Source organism: Schistocerca gregaria, chromosome 7, assembly GCF_023897955.1.
Source record: "Schistocerca gregaria isolate iqSchGreg1 chromosome 7, iqSchGreg1.2, whole genome shotgun sequence".
NCBI classification, from domain to species: Eukaryota; Metazoa; Arthropoda; class Insecta; order Orthoptera; family Acrididae; genus Schistocerca; species Schistocerca gregaria.
The window spans coordinates 108,215,322-108,228,783 of record NC_064926.1 but is presented as its reverse complement, the minus strand read 5'-3'; the positions used below and the strand labels follow the sequence as shown (position 1 = coordinate 108,228,783).

Below are 13,462 nucleotides of genomic sequence, written 5' to 3'. Positions count from 1 at the left end.
CAAAAAGAAATAGCGGAACATACTTTTCCTGTGTCGAGTTTTAGCTCTTCTCACGGACGTTTCCGTGGTCGTTGTGTTGTGGCTCTGGGCTCGAAGCGACAGGCGAAAATGAGTCAACAGTGACACGTACGTGGTTCAATGAATGGCAGGGCCTTAATAAAGATAGATGAAACGGCGGTTGGGGTAGTGGAGTCCTGAAGCGGCCGTATTGCGCGGGCAATAAGCTCACCAAGTTAGACTGTTATTATGCTAATAACGAGGGGGCTGTGGGTTCGATCCCACCAAGGGCTATTCCATTTTGTTTCCCTAAAAGGCAAATCCCAAGTGATCTGTACAAGGACTAAGGCGTCCGCCCGTCTGGCGACGTTCTCGCCAACTTGTATGCCACGCCAAAGACACGGGTCCATGCCCGATCACCGAAATTCGACAGCGTTGGGCGTGGTTAGTACTCAGGTGGGTGACCAGCTAGGAAGTCCGCGAGCTATTGGTTTCTTCAGTTTTGCCTTTTTCCTTAGTTTTTGAGTCTGCTGCGCGGAAATCCTGCGGTCCAGCACGCTGACACCTCTCTTGCTTCTCGGTACGCACAGGGGCGAACCTGCGGCCACTGTCAAATGAAAGAGTCCGTTGTGTGTTTGTCGATTTGGCGTCTCCCAGTCGTTTCTAGCGCCAGTCCTCTACATATACGGCCATTTGCAAGCGTCAGCCGAGCAAAGTCGAGACAAGTCGACACATGAGGACACACGTTGCTGTGAATCGTAATCCGCACTAGCCTTCGCGGAGCGAGACGAGGGGTGGAGGAAAACCATTCGTACCACAACTGTTCGGAAATTCGAAGATCAAGTAGCGTTGAACACACTCTCCTGAGTAAAGGAGACAACTTCCGTGTGGTGTCCGGGTTTCGAACCCGGATCAGCTACTTGGGAAGCAACCACGCTGACCGACACACCACCACTGCCTTCCCCTACAAGCTGTTTGCGCCGTGATGTGTCGCCTTCCCTCCTGGCGCCAGAGGACGAAGGCTATCTCGCTGTAGGCGCTCAACGCCGAGTGGAAGGCGAACACATCTGAACCCGTTTTCCTGGTGCTGCTAGGGCGATATACTGTGACTAGGCGCAGAACTGACTTCCACTGAAGAAATCTGCCCTTTAATGCACATCAGGGCCAACACGAAATTTCTAATATGAAGTACTCACTGACGATCCAAAGACGTTTCAGTACGTATGCGTCGGTACCGCCGGGGCAGTGCCTAAGTATTGTAAAGTGAAGGTGACAGTTCGATCCTCACACGAAGTATTTCATTGGCTTCCCACGAGTACGTAATGCACAGCGTGGCTGTTGCTAGGAAACGGCCTTAGATGCCGTTTGCTAATATCTGCTTTCTTTTGCGTCAATGTGGAAATTATCCTATTACTAAATACAGTTGTGCTGGTTACAGTTCAAACTGGATACGACGGAAGAGCGCGGGATGCGTTTCCTACGCCACATCTGACATTGCGCCTTAAATATTGTAAGACTGACATAATTCCGTCCTACCGAAAAAAGAAACAGATTTCGCAGTCAGGTTCTTGAGATAATGCTAGAGACGGAAGTCACTGGGGCTGTTGTCTCACACGTCAGATTGGCCGAGCGGTCTAAGGCGCCAGATTTAAGCTCTGGTTCCCGAAAGGGAGCGTGGGTTCGAACCCCACATCTGACAATGCATTTTAATCATTCAGAAACTAACCTACTCCATTCATGTTGTAGAACAAGTAAATTACGCAGAAACACGCCATGGAGGTTTTGCTAGGGAAGACAGTGGCAGCAGTGCTGGCGTCTCACGTCCCATAGGCTGAGCAGTCAAAAAGAAATAGCGGAACATACTTTTCCTGTGTCGAGTTTTAGCTCTTCTCACGGACGTTTCCGTGGTCGTTGTGTTGTGGCTCTGGGCTCGAAGCGACAGGCGAAAATGAGTCAACAGTGACACGTACGTGGTTCAATGAATGGCAGGGCCTTAATAAAGATAGATGAAACGGCGGTTGGGGTAGTGGAGTCCTGAAGCGGCCGTATTGCGCGGGCAATAAGCTCACCAAGTTAGACTGTTATTATGCTAATAACGAGGGGGCTGTGGGTTCGATCCCACCAAGGGCTATTCCATTTTGTTTCCCTAAAAGGCAAATCCCAAGTGATCTGTACAAGGACTAAGGCGTCCGCCCGTCTGGCGACGTTCTCGCCAACTTGTATGCCACGCCAAAGACACGGGTCCATGCCCGATCACCGAAATTCGACAGCGTTGGGCGTGGTTAGTACTCAGGTGGGTGACCAGCTAGGAAGTCCGCGAGCTATTGGTTTCTTCAGTTTTGCCTTTTTCCTTAGTTTTTGAGTCTGCTGCGCGGAAATCCTGCGGTCCAGCACGCTGACACCTCTCTTGCTTCTCGGTACGCACAGGGGCGAACCTGCGGCCACTGTCAAATGAAAGAGTCCGTTGTGTGTTTGTCGATTTGGCGTCTCCCAGTCGTTTCTAGCGCCAGTCCTCTACATATACGGCCATTTGCAAGCGTCAGCCGAGCAAAGTCGAGACAAGTCGACACATGAGGACACACGTTGCTGTGAATCGTAATCCGCACTAGCCTTCGCGGAGCGAGACGAGGGGTGGAGGAAAACCATTCGTACCACAACTGTTCGAAAATTCGAAGATCAAGTAGCGTTGAACACACTCTCCTGAGTAAAGGAGACAACTTCCGTGTGGTGTCCGGGTTTCGAACCCGGATCAGCTACTTGGGAAGCAACCACGCTGACCGACACACCACCACTGCCTTCCCCTACAAGCTGTTTGCGCCGTGATGTGTCGCCTTCCCTCCTGGCGCCAGAGGACGAAGGCTATCTCGCTGTAGGCGCTCAACGCCGAGTGGAAGGCGAACACATCTGAACCCGTTTTCCTGGTGCTGCTAGGGCGATATACTGTGACTAGGCGCAGAACTGACTTCCACTGAAGAAATCTGCCCTTTAATGCACATCAGGGCCAACACGAAATTTCTAATATGAAGTACTCACTGACGATCCAAAGACGTTTCAGTACGTATGCGTCGGTACCGCCGGGGCAGTGCCTAAGTATCGTAAAGTGAAGGTGACAGTTCGATCCTCACACGAAGTATTTCATTGGCTTCCCACGAGTACGTAATGCACAGCGTGGCTGTTGCTAGGAAACGGCCTTAGATGCCGTTTGCTAATATCTGCTTTCTTTTGCGTCAATGTGGAAATTATCCTATTACTAAATACAGTTGTGCTGGTTACAGTTCAAACTGGATACGACGGAAGAGCGCGGGATGCGTTTCCTACGCCACATCTGACATTGCGCCTTAAATATTGTAAGACTGACATAATTCCGTCCTACCGAAAAAAGAAACAGATTTCGCAGTCAGGTTCTTGAGATAATGCTAGAGACGGAAGTCACTGGGGCTGTTGTCTCACACGTCAGATTGGCCGAGCGGTCTAAGGCGCCAGATTTAAGCTCTGGTTCCCGAAAGGGAGCGTGGGTTCGAACCCCACATCTGACAATGCATTTTAATCATTCAGAAACTAACCTACTCCATTCATGTTGTAGAACAAGTAAATTACGCAGAAACACGCCATGGAGGTTTTGCTAGGGAAGACAGTGGCAGCAGTGCTGGCGTCTCACGTCCCATAGGCTGAGCAGTCAAAAAGAAATAGCGGAACATACTTTTCCTGTGTCGAGTTTTAGCTCTTCTCACGGACGTTTCCGTGGTCGTTCTGTTGTGGCTCTGGGCTCGAAGCGACAGGCGAAAATGAGTCAACAGTGACACGTACGTGGTTCAATGAATGGCAGGGCCTTAATAAAGATAGATGAAACGGCGGTTGGGGTAGTGGAGTCCTGAAGCGGCCGTATTGCGCGGGCAATAAGCTCACCAAGTTAGACTGTTATTATGCTAATAACGAGGGGGCTGTGGGTTCGATCCCACCAAGGGCTATTCCATTTTGTTTCCCTAAAAGGCAAATCCCAAGTGATCTGTACAAGGACTAAGGCGTCCGCCCGTCTGGCGACGTTCTCGCCAACTTGTATGCCACGCCAAAGACACGGGTCCATGCCCGATCACCGAAATTCGACAGCGTTGGGCGTGGTTAGTACTCAGGTGGGTGACCAGCTAGGAAGTCCGCGAGCTATTGGTTTCTTCAGTTTTGCCTTTTTCCTTAGTTTTTGAGTCTGCTGCGCGGAAATCCTGCGGTCCAGCACGCTGACACCTCTCTTGCTTCTCGGTACGCACAGGGGCGAACCTGCGGCCACTGTCAAATGAAAGAGTCCGTTGTGTGTTTGTCGATTTGGCGTCTCCCAGTCGTTTCTAGCGCCAGTCCTCTACATATAGGGCCATTTGCAAGCGTCAGCTTTCGCGTCAGCCGAGCAAAGTCGAGACAAGTCGACACATGAGGACACACGATGCTGTGAATCGTAATCCGCACTAGCCTTCGCGGAGCGAGACGAGGGGTGGAGGAAAACCATTCGTACCACAACTGTTCGGAAATTCGAAGATCAAGTAGCGTTGAACACACTCTCCTGAGTAAAGGAGACAACTTCCGTGTGGTGTCCGGGTTTCGAACCCGGATCAGCTACTTGGGAAGCAACCACGCTGACCGACACACCACCACTGCCTTCCCCTACAAGCTGTTTGCGCCGTGATGTGTCGCCTTCCCTCCTGGCGCCAGAGGACGAAGGCTATCTCGCTGTAGGCGCTCAACGCCGAGTGGAAGGCGAACACATCTGAACCCGTTTTCCTGGTGCTGCTAGGGCGATATACTGTGACTAGGCGCAGAACTGACTTCCACTGAAGAAATCTGCCCTTTAATGCACATCAGGGCCAACACGAAATTTCTAATATGAAGTACTCACTGACGATCCAAAGACGTTTCAGTACGTATGCGTCGGTACCGCCGGGGCAGTGCCTAAGTATTGTAAAGTGAAGGTGACAGTTCGATCCTCACACGAAGTATTTCATTGGCTTCCCACGAGTACGTAATGCACAGCGTGGCTGTTGCTAGGAAACGGCCTTAGATGCCGTTTGCTAATATCTGCTTTCTTTTGCGTCAATGTGGAAATTATCCTATTACTAAATACAGTTGTGCTGGTTACAGTTCAAACTGGATACGACGGAAGAGCGCGGGATGCGTTTCCTACGCCACATCTGACATTGCGCCTTAAATATTGTAAGACTGACATAATTCCGTCCTACCGAAAAAAGAAACAGATTTCGCAGTCAGGTTCTTGAGATAATGCTAGAGACGGAAGTCACTGGGGCTGTTGTCTCACACGTCAGATTGGCCGAGCGGTCTAAGGCGCCAGATTTAAGCTCTGGTTCCCGAAAGGGAGCGTGGGTTCGAACCCCACATCTGACAATGCATTTTAATCATTCAGAAACTAACCTACTCCATTCATGTTGTAGAACAAGTAAATTACGCAGAAACACGCCATGGAGGTTTTGCTAGGGAAGACAGTGGCAGCAGTGCTGGCGTCTCACGTCCCATAGGCTGAGCAGTCAAAAAGAAATAGCGGAACATACTTTTCCTGTGTCGAGTTTTAGCTCTTCTCACGGACGTTTCCGTGGTCGTTGTGTTGTGGCTCTGGGCTCGAAGCGACAGGCGAAAATGAGTCAACAGTGACACGTACGTGTTTCAATGAATGGCAGGGCCTTAATAAAGATAGATGAAACGGCGGTTGGGGTAGTGGAGTCCTGAAGCGGCCGTATTGCGCGGGCAATAAGCTCACCAAGTTAGACTGTTATTATGCTAATAACGAGGGGGCTGTGGGTTCGATCCCACCAAGGGCTATTCCATTTTGTTTCCCTAAAAGGCAAATCCCAAGTGATCTGTACAAGGACTAAGGCGTCCGCCCGTCTGGCGACGTTCTCGCCAACTTGTATGCCACGCCAAAGACACGGGTCCATGCCCGATCACCGAAATTCGACAGCGTTGGGCGTGGTTAGTACTCAGGTGGGTGACCAGCTAGGAAGTCCGCGAGCTATTGGTTTCTTCAGTTTTGCCTTTTTCCTTAGTTTTTGAGTCTGCTGCGCGGAAATCCTGCGGTCCAGCACGCTGACACCTCTCTTGCTTCTCGGTACGCACAGGGGCGAACCTGCGGCCACTGTCAAATGAAAGAGTCCGTTGTGTGTTTGTCGATTTGGCGTCTCCCAGTCGTTTCTAGCGCCAGTCCTCTACATATACGGCCATTTGCAAGCGTCAGCTTTCGCGTCAGCCGAGCAAAGTCGAGACAAGTCGACACATGAGGACACACGATGCTGTGAATCGTAATCCGCACTAGCCTTCGCGGAGCGAGACGAGGGGTGGAGGAAAACCATTCGTACCACAACTGTTCGGAAATTCGAAGATCAAGTAGCGTTGAACACACTCTCCTGAGTAAAGGAGACAACTTCCGTGTGGTGTCCGGGTTTCGAACCCGGATCAGCTACTTGGGAAGCAACCACGCTGACCGACACACCACCACTGCCTTCCCCTACAAGCTGTTTGCGCCGTGATGTGTCGCCTTCCCTCCTGGCGCCAGAGGACGAAGGCTATCTCGCTGTAGGCGCTCAACGCCGAGTGGAAGGCGAACACATCTGAACCCGTTTTCCTGGTGCTGCTAGGGCGATATACTGTGACTAGGCGCAGAACTGACTTCCACTGAAGAAATCTGCCCTTTAATGCACATCAGGGCCAACACGAAATTTCTAATATGAAGTACTCACTGACGATCCAAAGACGTTTCAGTACGTATGCGTCGGTACCGCCGGGGCAGTGCCTAAGTATTGTAAAGTGAAGGTGACAGTTCGATCCTCACACGAAGTATTTCATTGGCTTCCCACGAGTACGTAATGCACAGCGTGGCTGTTGCTAGGAAACGGCCTTAGATGCCGTTTGCTAATATCTGCTTTCTTTTGCGTCAATGTGGAAATTATCCTATTACTAAATACAGTTGTGCTGGTTACAGTTCAAACTGGATACGACGGAAGAGCGCGGGATGCGTTTCCTACGCCACATCTGACATTGCGCCTTAAATATTGTAAGACTGACATAATTCCGTCCTACCGAAAAAAGAAACAGATTTCGCAGTCAGGTTCTTGAGATAATGCTAGAGACGGAAGTCACTGGGGCTGTTGTCTCACACGTCAGATTGGCCGAGCGGTCTAAGGCGCCAGATTTAAGCTCTGGTTCCCGAAAGGGAGCGTGGGTTCGAACCCCACATCTGACAATGCATTTTAATCATTCAGAAACTAACCTACTCCATTCATGTTGTAGAACAAGTAAATTACGCAGAAACACGCCATGGAGGTTTTTCTAGGGAAGACAGTGGCAGCAGTGCTGGCGTCTCACGTCCCATAGGCTGAGCAGTCAAAAAGAAATAGCGGAACATACTTTTCCTGTGTCGAGTTTTAGCTCTTCTCACGGACGTTTCCGTGGTCGTTGTGTTGTGGCTCTGGGCTCGAAGCGACAGGCGAAAATGAGTCAACAGTGACACGTACGTGTTTCAATGAATGGCAGGGCCTTAATAAAGATAGATGAAACGGCGGTTGGGGTAGTGGAGTCCTGAAGCGGCCGTATTGCGCGGGCAATAAGCTCACCAAGTTAGACTGTTATTATGCTAATAACGAGGGGGCTGTGGGTTCGATCCCACCAAGGGCTATTCCATTTTGTTTCCCTAAAAGGCAAATCCCAAGTGATCTGTACAAGGACTAAGGCGTCCGCCCGTCTGGCGACGTTCTCGCCAACTTGTATGCCACGCCAAAGACACGGGTCCATGCCCGATCACCGAAATTCGACAGCGTTGGGCGTGGTTAGTACTCAGGTGAGTGACCAGCTAGGAAGTCCGCGAGCTATTGGTTTCTTCAGTTTTGCCTTTTTCCTTAGTTTTTGAGTCTGCTGCGCGGAAATCCTGCGGTCCAGCACGCTGACACCTCTCTTGCTTCTCGGTACGCACAGGGGCGAACCTGCGGCCACTGTCAAATGAAAGAGTCCGTTGTGTGTTTGTCGATTTGGCGTCTCCCAGTCGTTTCTAGCGCCAGTCCTCTACATATACGGCCATTTGCAAGCGTCAGCCGAGCAAAGTCGAGACAAGTCGACACATGAGGACACACGATGCTGTGAATCGTAATCCGCACTAGCCTTCGCGGAGCGAGACGAGGGGTGGAGGAAAACCATTCGTACCACAACTGTTCGGAAATTCGAAGATCAAGTAGCGTTGAACACACTCTCCTGAGTAAAGGAGACAACTTCCGTGTGGTGTCCGGGTTTCGAACCCGGATCAGCTACTTGGGAAGCAACCACGCTGACCGACACACCACCACTGCCTTCCCCTACAAGCTGTTTGCGCCGTGATGTGTCGCCTTCCCTCCTGGCGCCAGAGGACGAAGGCTATCTCGCTGTAGGCGCTCAACGCCGAGTGGAAGGCGAACACATCTGAACCCGTTTTCCTGGTGCTGCTAGGGCGATATACTGTGACTAGGCGCAGAACTGACTTCCACTGAAGAAATCTGCCCTTTAATGCACATCAGGGCCAACACGAAATTTCTAATATGAAGTACTCACTGACGATCCAAAGACGTTTCAGTACGTATGCGTCGGTACCGCCGGGGCAGTGCCTAAGTATTGTAAAGTGAAGGTGACAGTTCGATCCTCACACGAAGTATTTCATTGGCTTCCCACGAGTACGTAATGCACAGCGTGGCTGTTGCTAGGAAACGGCCTTAGATGCCGTTTGCTAATATCTGCTTTCTTTTGCGTCAATGTGGAAATTATCCTATTACTAAATACAGTTGTGCTGGTTACAGTTCAAACTGGATACGACGGAAGAGCGCGGGATGCGTTTCCTACGCCACATCTGACATTGCGCCTTAAATATTGTAAGACTGACATAATTCCGTCCTACCGAAAAAAGAAACAGATTTCGCAGTCAGGTTCTTGAGATAATGCTAGAGACGGAAGTCACTGGGGCTGTTGTCTCACACGTCAGATTGGCCGAGCGGTCTAAGGCGCCAGATTTAAGCTCTGGTTCCCGAAAGGGAGCGTGGGTTCGAACCCCACATCTGACAATGCATTTTAATCATTCAGAAACTAACCTACTCCATTCATGTTGTAGAACAAGTAAATTATGCAGAAACACGCCATGGAGGTTTTGCTAGGGAAGACAGTGGCAGCAGTGCTGGCGTCTCACGTCCCATAGGCTGAGCAGTCAAAAAGAAATAGCGGAACATACTTTTCCTGTGTCGAGTTTTAGCTCTTCTCACGGACGTTTCCGTGGTCGTTGTGTTGTGGCTCTGGGCTCGAAGCGACAGGCGAAAATGAGTCAACAGTGACACGTACGTGGTTCAATGAATGGCAGGGCCTTAATAAAGATAGATGAAACGGCGGTTGGGGTAGTGGAGTCCTGAAGCGGCCGTAAATTGCGGGCAATAAGCTCACCAAGTTAGACTGTTATTATGCTAATAACGAGGGGGCTGTGGGTTCGATCCCACCAAGGGCTATTCCATTTTGTTTCCCTAAAAGGCAAATCCCAAGTGATCTGTACAAGGACTAAGGCGTCCGCCCGTCTGGCGACGTTCTCGCCAACTTGTATGCCACGCCAAAGACACGGGTCCATGCCCGATCACCGAAATTCGACAGCGTTGGGCGTGGTTAGTACTCAGGTGGGTGACCAGCTAGGAAGTCCGCGAGCTATTGGTTTCTTCAGTTTTGCCTTTTTCCTTAGTTTTTGAGTCTGCTGCGCGGAAATCCTGCGGTCCAGCACGCTGACACCTCTCTTGCTTCTCGGTACGCACAGGGGTGAACCTGCGGCCACTGTCAAATGAAAGAGTCCGTTGTGTGTTTGTCGATTTGGCGTCTCCCAGTCGTTTCTAGCGCCAGTCCTCTACATATACGGCCATTTGCAAGCGTCAGCCGAGCAAAGTCGAGACAAGTCGACACATGAGGACACACGATGCTGTGAATCGTAATCCGCACTAGCCTTCGCGGAGCGAGACGAGGGGTGGAGGAAAACCATTCGTACCACAACTGTTCGGAAATTCGAAGATCAAGTAGCGTTGAACACACTCTCCTGAGTAAAGGAGACAACTTCCGTGTGGTGTCCGGGTTTCGAACCCGGATCAGCTACTTGGGAAGCAACCACGCTGACCGACACACCACCACTGCCTTCCCCTACAAGCTGTTTGCGCCGTGATGTGTCGCCTTCCCTCCTGGCGCCAGAGGACGAAGGCTATCTCGCTGTAGGCGCTCAACGCCGAGTGGAAGGCGAACACATCTGAACCCGTTTTCCTGGTGCTGCTAGGGCGATATACTGTGACTAGGCGCAGAACTGACTTCCACTGAAGAAATCTGCCCTTTAATGCACATCAGGGCCAACACGAAATTTCTAATATGAAGTACTCACTGACGATCCAAAGACGTTTCAGTACGTATGCGTCGGTACCGCCGGGGCAGTGCCTAAGTATTGTAAAGTGAAGGTGACAGTTCGATCCTCACACGAAGTATTTCATTGGCTTCCCACGAGTACGTAATGCACAGCGTGGCTGTTGCTAGGAAACGGCCTTAGATGCCGTTTGCTAATATCTGCTTTCTTTTGCGTCAATGTGGAAATTATCCTATTACTAAATACAGTTGTGCTGGTTACAGTTCAAACTGGATACGACGGAAGAGCGCGGGATGCGTTTCCTACGCCACATCTGACATTGCGCCTTAAATATTGTAAGACTGACATAATTCCGTCCTACCGAAAAACGAAACAGATTTCGCAGTCAGGTTCTTGAGATAATGCTAGAGACGGAAGTCACTGGGGCTGTTGTCTCACACGTCAGATTGGCCGAGCGGTCTAAGGCGCCAGGTTTAAGCTCTGGTTCCCGAAAGGGAGCGTGGGTTCGAACCCCACATCTGACAATGCATTTTAATCATTCAGAAACTAACCTACTCCATTCATGTTGTAGAACAAGTAAATTACGCAGAAACACGCCATGGAGGTTTTGCTAGGGAAGACAGTGGCAGCAGTGCTGGCGTCTCACGTCCCATAGGCTGAGCAGTCAAAAAGAAATAGCGGAACATACTTTTCCTGTGTCGAGTTTTAGCTCTTCTCACGGACGTTTCCGTGGTCGTTGTGTTGTGGCTCTGGGCTCGAAGCGACAGGCGAAAATGAGTCAACAGTGACACGTACGTGTTTCAATGAATGGCAGGGCCTTAATAAAGATAGATGAAACGGCGGTTGCGGTAGTGGAGTCCTGAAGCGGCCGTATTGCGCGGGCAATAAGCTCACCAAGTTAGACTGTTATTATGCTAATAACGAGGGGGCTGTGGGTTCGATCCCACCAAGGGCTATTCCATTTTGTTTCCCTAAAAGGCAAATCCCAAGTGATCTGTACAAGGACTAAGGCGTCCGCCCGTCTGGCGACGTTCTCGCCAACTTGTATGCCACGCCAAAGACACGGGTCCATGCCCGATCACCGAAATTCGACAGCGTTGGGCGTGGTTAGTACTCAGGTGGGTGACCAGCTAGGAAGTCCGCGAGCTATTGGTTTCTTCAGTTTTGCCTTTTTCCTTAGTTTTTGAGTCTGCTGCGCGGAAATCCTGCGGTCCAGCACGCTGACACCTCTCTTGCTTCTCGGTACGCACAGGGGCGAACCTGCGGCCACTGTCAAATGAAAGAGTCCGTTGCGTGTTTGTCGATTTGGCGTCTCCCAGTCGTTTCTAGCGCCAGTCCTCTACATATACGGCCATTTGCAAGCGTCAGCTTTCGCGTCAGCCGAGCAAAGTCGAGACAAGTCGACACATGAGGACACACGATGCTGTGAATCGTAATCCGCACTAGCCTTCGCGGAGCGAGACGAGGGGTGGAGGAAAACCATTCGTACCACAACTGTTCGGAAATTCGAAGATCAAGTAGCGTTGAACACACTCTCCTGAGTAAAGGAGACAACTTCCGTGTGGTGTCCGGGTTTCGAACCCGGATCAGCTACTTGGGAAGCAACCACGCTGACCGACACACCACCACTGCCTTCCCCTACAAGCTGTTTGCGCCGTGATGTGTCGCCTTCCCTCCTGGCGCCAGAGGACGAAGGCTATCTCGCTGTAGGCGCTCAACGCCGAGTGGAAGGCGAGCACATCTGAACCCGTTTTCCTGGTGCTGCTAGGGCGATATACTGTGACTAGGCGCAGAACTGACTTCCACTGAAGAAATCTGCCCTTTAATGCACATCAGGGCCAACACGAAATTTCTAATATGAAGTACTCACTGACGATCCAAAGACGTTTCAGTACGTATGCGTCGGTACCGCCGGGGCAGTGCCTAAGTATTGTAAAGTGAAGGTGACAGTTCGATCCTCACACGAAGTATTTCATTGGCTTCCCACGAGTACGTAATGCACAGCGTGGCTGTTGCTAGGAAACGGCCTTAGATGCCGTTTGCTAATATCTGCTTTCTTTTGCGTCAATGTGGAAATTATCCTATTACTAAATACAGTTGTGCTGGTTACAGTTCAAACTGGATACGACGGAAGAGCGCGGGATGCGTTTCCTACGCCACATCTGACATTGCGCCTTAAATATTGTAAGACTGACATAATTCCGTCCTACCGAAAAAAGAAACAGATTTCGCAGTCAGGTTCTTGAGATAATGCTAGAGACGGAAGTCACTGGGGCTGTTGTCTCACACGTCAGATTGGCCGAGCGGTCTAAGGCGCCAGATTTAAGCTCTGGTTCCCGAAAGGGAGCGTGGGTTCGAACCCCACAGCTGACAATGCATTTTAATCATTCAGAAACTAACCTACTCCATTCATGTTGTAGAACAAGTAAATTACGCAGAAACACGCCATGGAGGTTTTGCTAGGGAAGACAGTGGCAGCAGTGCTGGCGTCTCACGTCCCATAGGCTGAGCAGTCAAAAAGAAATAGCGGAACATACTTTTCCTGTGTCGAGTTTTAGCTCTTCTCACGGACGTTTCCGTGGTCGTTGTGTTGTGGCTCTGGGCTCGAAGCGACAGGCGAAAATGAGTCAACAGTGACACGTACGTGTTTCAATGAATGGCAGGGCCTTAATAAAGATAGATGAAACGGCGGTTGGGGTAGTGGAGTCCTGAAGCGGCCGTATTGCGCGGGCAATAAGCTCACCAAGTTAGACTGTTATTATGCTAATAACGAGGGGGCTGTGGGTTCGATCCCACCAAGGGCTATTCCATTTTGTTTCCCTAAAAGGCAAATCCCAAGTGATCTGTACAAGGACTAAGGCGTCCGCCCGTCTGGCGACGTTCTCGCCAACTTGTATGCCACGCCAAAGACACGGGTCCATGCCCGATCACCGAAATTCGACAGCGTTGGGCGTGGTTAGTACTCAGGTGAGTGACCAGCTAGGAAGTCCGCGAGCTATTGGTTTCTTCAGTTTTGCCTTTTTCCTTAGTTTTTGAGTCTGCTGCGCGGAAATCCTGCGGTCCAGCACGCTGACACCTCTC

At 50.6% G+C, this 13,462-nt stretch overlaps 7 non-coding genes across 7 annotated transcripts; all 7 read left to right on the top strand.

Annotated features, from left to right (window-relative positions):
• The first annotated feature begins 1,612 nt into the window (after positions 1–1,612).
• On the top strand, positions 1,613–1,696 carry Trnal-uaa (transfer RNA leucine (anticodon UAA)). The gene has a single exon. It is a non-coding gene; the product is annotated as a tRNA-Leu (tRNA).
• Positions 1,697–3,449: 1,753 nt separating this feature from the next.
• On the top strand, positions 3,450–3,533 carry Trnal-uaa (transfer RNA leucine (anticodon UAA)). Its single transcript has one exon. It is a non-coding gene; the product is annotated as a tRNA-Leu (tRNA).
• Positions 3,534–5,298: 1,765 nt separating this feature from the next.
• On the top strand, positions 5,299–5,382 carry Trnal-uaa (transfer RNA leucine (anticodon UAA)). The gene has a single exon. It is a non-coding gene; the product is annotated as a tRNA-Leu (tRNA).
• Positions 5,383–7,147: 1,765 nt separating this feature from the next.
• Trnal-uaa (transfer RNA leucine (anticodon UAA)) lies at positions 7,148–7,231 on the top strand. The gene has a single exon. It is a non-coding gene; the product is annotated as a tRNA-Leu (tRNA).
• Positions 7,232–8,984: 1,753 nt separating this feature from the next.
• Trnal-uaa (transfer RNA leucine (anticodon UAA)) lies at positions 8,985–9,068 on the top strand. Its single transcript has one exon. It is a non-coding gene; the product is annotated as a tRNA-Leu (tRNA).
• Positions 9,069–10,821: 1,753 nt separating this feature from the next.
• Positions 10,822–10,905, top strand: Trnal-uaa (transfer RNA leucine (anticodon UAA)). Its single transcript has one exon. It is a non-coding gene; the product is annotated as a tRNA-Leu (tRNA).
• A 1,765-nt stretch (positions 10,906–12,670) lies between these two features.
• On the top strand, positions 12,671–12,754 carry Trnal-uaa (transfer RNA leucine (anticodon UAA)). The gene has a single exon. It is a non-coding gene; the product is annotated as a tRNA-Leu (tRNA).
• Positions 12,755–13,462: the final 708 nt, after the last annotated feature.